Source organism: Theropithecus gelada, chromosome 9 (genome assembly GCF_003255815.1).
Source record: "Theropithecus gelada isolate Dixy chromosome 9, Tgel_1.0, whole genome shotgun sequence".
Taxonomy (NCBI): domain Eukaryota; kingdom Metazoa; phylum Chordata; class Mammalia; order Primates; family Cercopithecidae; genus Theropithecus; species Theropithecus gelada.
In genome coordinates this window covers 19,408,107-19,411,955 of record NC_037677.1, presented here as the reverse complement: position 1 = coordinate 19,411,955, position 3,849 = coordinate 19,408,107, and the positions used below count along the sequence as shown (strand labels likewise).

At 45.9% G+C, this 3,849-nt stretch overlaps 1 pseudogene; it reads right to left on the bottom strand.

Moving 5' to 3' along the window:
- Window positions 1-2,091: 2,091 nt before the first annotated feature.
- LOC112630985 lies at window positions 2,092-2,688 on the bottom strand (annotated as a pseudogene).
- Window positions 2,689-3,849: the final 1,161 nt, after the last annotated feature.

Genomic DNA, 3,849 nt, shown 5'->3' with positions numbered 1-3,849 from the left:
TACATTCCTTCACTCCAACTCATAAAAGAGGAAAGTTCTAAGCAGTTTGTATAGATGCTGGTAATCCCAGCACTTTGGGAGGCTGAGGCAAGTAGATGACCTGAGGTCAGGAGTTCGAGACCAACCTGGCCAACATGGTGAAACCCCATCTCTACTAAAAATACAAAAATTAGCTAGGTGTGGTGGCACATACCTGTAGTCCCAGCTACTCGGGAGGCTGAGGCAGGAGACTCACTTGAGCCCAGGAGGTAGAGGTTGCAGCGAGCCGAGATTATGCCACTGCACTCCAGCCCGGGCGACAGAGTGAGACTCTGTCTCAATAAATAAATAAATAAATAAATAAAATGGCATCAGGAAAAATAATTGAACAAGGATTATGATTTAAAAATAAATATGGAACCTGATTTCTAGAAATCCATTGAATAATTCCAAAGAAAAGATAACTTTGTAGTGTTTGTGTCATTATTTACAATACTGGAGTCTTGGGGGCTGGTTGGGGGGTGGTAAAGTATTTGTGCAGTGTCTTCTGTGATAACTTAGAGTATAATAAGTGATGTAACCCCTCCCCCACTTTTTAAAACCAGGCATGGGTTCTGAGTGCTTTATGTATACTGACTTTTTTAAATCTTACAACCCTGTAAGGTAGAAACTATTGTTTTCCTCTGTTTGTTTGTTAGGAAACTATATGGCACAGAGAAGTTAAGTAACATTCCTAAAGTTACACAGGCAGTCAGGAGCAGAGATGGGAATTAAACCTATGTTTTCTGGTACAGGGTTTCTTTTCCTTTTTTTTTCCTTTCTTCTTTTTTTTTTTTAAATTATACTTTAAGTTCTAGGGTACATGTGCACAACGTGCAGGTTTGTTACATATGTATACTTGTGCCATGTTGGTGTGCTGCACCCATCAACTCGTCAGCACCCATCAACTCGTCATTTACATCAAGTATAACTCCCAATGGCATCCCTCCTCCCTCCCGCCTCCCCATAATAGGCCCCCGTGTGTGATGTTCCCCTTCCAGAGTCCAAGTGATCTCATTGTTCAGTTCCCACCTATGAGTGAGAACATGCGGTGTTTGGTTTTCTGTTCTTGCAATAGTTTGCTGAGAATGATGGCTTCCAGTTGCAACCATATCCCTACAAAAGACACGAACTCATCCTTTTTTATGGCTGGGGTTTCTTTTTCTTATTACTTTTTTGTAACAACTTTATTGAGATTTAGTTCATATATCGTACAATTCACCTACTTAAGGTGTACTACATTCAGTGGTTTGTAGTATATTCAGAGTTGTGCAAAAATCACCACAATCATTTCTAAGACATTTTCAACAACTCCAAAAGAACTCCTGTGTCCTTTAGCTGTTACCACCCACCCACAATGACCCCATTCCCTCCAGCCCTGAGCAACTGCTTATCTACTCTCTGTCTCTACGGAATTGCCTATTTTGGACATCTCATATAAATGAAGTCATGCTATATGTGGTCTTTCACGATTGGCGTCTTTCATTTAGCATAAAAATTTCAAAGTTCATACATGTTATAGTGTGTTTAGCACTTTATTCCTTTCTATGACTGAATAATATTCCATTGTTTTATGTTTTATTTTATTTTATTATTTATTTATTTATCTACTTTTTGAGATGGAGTCTTGCTCTGTGCCCAGGCTGGAGTGCAGTGACTTGATCTCGGCTCACTGCAAGCTCTGCCTCCCAGGTTCATGCCATTCTTCTGCCTCAGCCTCCCTAGTAGCTGGGACTACGGGCTCCCAGCTAATTTTTTGTATTTTTGGTAGAGACGGGGTTTCACCATGTTACCCAGGATGGTCTCAATCTCCTGACCTCATGATCTGCCCACCTTGGCCTCCCAAAGTGCTGGGATTACAGGTGTGAGCCAACCCGCCCAGCCTATTTTTTATTTTATTTTATTTTTTTGAGAAGGAGTCTGACTTTGTGACCCAGGCTGGCCTTGAACTCCTGGGCTCAAGTGATCCTCCCACTTTGGCCTCCCAAAATGCAGGATTACAGGCGTGAGTCAGCATGCCAGGCCATATTCCATTGTATTGCTATATATCACATATGGTTATCTGTTCATCAGTTAATAGGCATCTGGGTTGTTTTCACAACTGGATGGTGGGTACATGGCAAAGGTGTAATCTGTAGCAAAGGGGGCCAAAAAGATCTGGGCATGCTTTTTGACCAAGGCCTGTTGGTCACGGGGCAGAGAGAGCTGGTGCAGAATGAGGGCCAAGAAGTCATGAGCAATCGCAGCAGCCAGGTCCCACTTGAGCTTCCCCAGGACCATCACCTCCCAGTCCGGCAACTGGTCGGTGTAGATGCACATTTTCTCGATGGTCCTGGGCCTGGTCTTGCGCAGCTTTGAGGCCAGCAGCATGCAGACCGCATCCAAGAGCTGCAACTGCGCCTTTCGGGTGGGTGGGGATGTAGGACAGGTAGCGACGCAGGTGGCTCAGGGTCAGGGGAAAGACTTCCTCCTCACAGCGCTGCTTGTCACACACCTCCAGCATCCAGTAAACCAGCATCTTCCGCATGTGCGGCTTGCTGTTCCTTAGCACGCACTGGAAGTAGGAGGCGCAGTGCACATAGCACTACTCCAAGCGGAGCAAGGTCTGCAGGACACGCTGGTTCCCTGGAGGCTGCGGGTCCTGGTGCCTTCGCAGCACAGCAGCTCCATACGCGGGCAGTGCACAGGCAGGGTGGGAGGGCGGGCTCGTGCCCATCATTTGTTTCTAAGTATTGTCATTCTTTGTGATACTATTATAAATAGAATTATATTCTCTGTTTCGTTTTGGGGTTATTCATTGCACATGTACAGAAATTGAGTTAATTTTTGTATATTGATCTCATAGTCTACAACCTTGCTGACTCAGTTATTAGTTCTAATAGGGTTTTTTTGGTAAATTCTTTAGGATTTTCTATATACAAGATTGATATGGTGGGGCATAGTGGCTCACACCTGTAATCCCAACATTTTGGGAGGCCGAGGCTGGCAGATCACCTGAGGTCAGGAGTTTGAGACCAACCTTGCCAACGTGGTGAAACCCCGTCTCTACTAAAAATACAAAAATTGGTTCACACCTGTAATCCCAGTACCTTGGGAGGCCAAGGCAGGTGGATCACGAGGTCAGGAGATCAAGACCATCCTGGCTAATATTGTCAAACTCCGTCTCTACTAAAAATACAAAAAATTAGTGTGGTGGTGGGCACCTGTAGTCCCAGCTACTCAGGAGGCTGAGGCAGGAGAATGGCTTGAACCTGGGAGGTGGAGCTTGCAGTGAGCCAAGATCCCCCCCTGCACTCCAGCCTGGGTGACAGAGCAAGACTCTGTCTCAAAAAACAAACAAACCAAAAAACAAAAATTAGCTGGGTATGGTGGCAGGTGCCTATAATTTCAGCTACTCAGGAGTCTGAGGCAGAAGAATCGTTTGAACCCAGAAGGCGGAAGTTGCAGTGAGCCGAGATCACACACCACTGCATTCCAGCCCAGATAACAGAGTGGGACTCTGCCTCAAAAAAAAAAAAAAAAAAAAAACAGAAGAAGAAAAAAATTGGCCGGGCGCGGTGGCTCAAGCCTGTAATCCCAGCACTTTGGGAGGCCGAGGCGGGCGGATCACGAGGTCAGGAGATCGAGACCATCCTGGCTAACATGGTGAAACCCCGTCTCTACTAAAAATACAAAAAACTAGCCGGGCGTGGTGGCGGGCGCCTGTAGTCCCAGCTACTTGGAGGCTGAGGCAGGAGAATGGCCTGAACCTGGGAGGCGGAGCTTGCAGTGAGCCGAGATCACGCCACTGCACTCCAGCCTGGGTGACACAGCGCGAGACTCCGTCTCAAA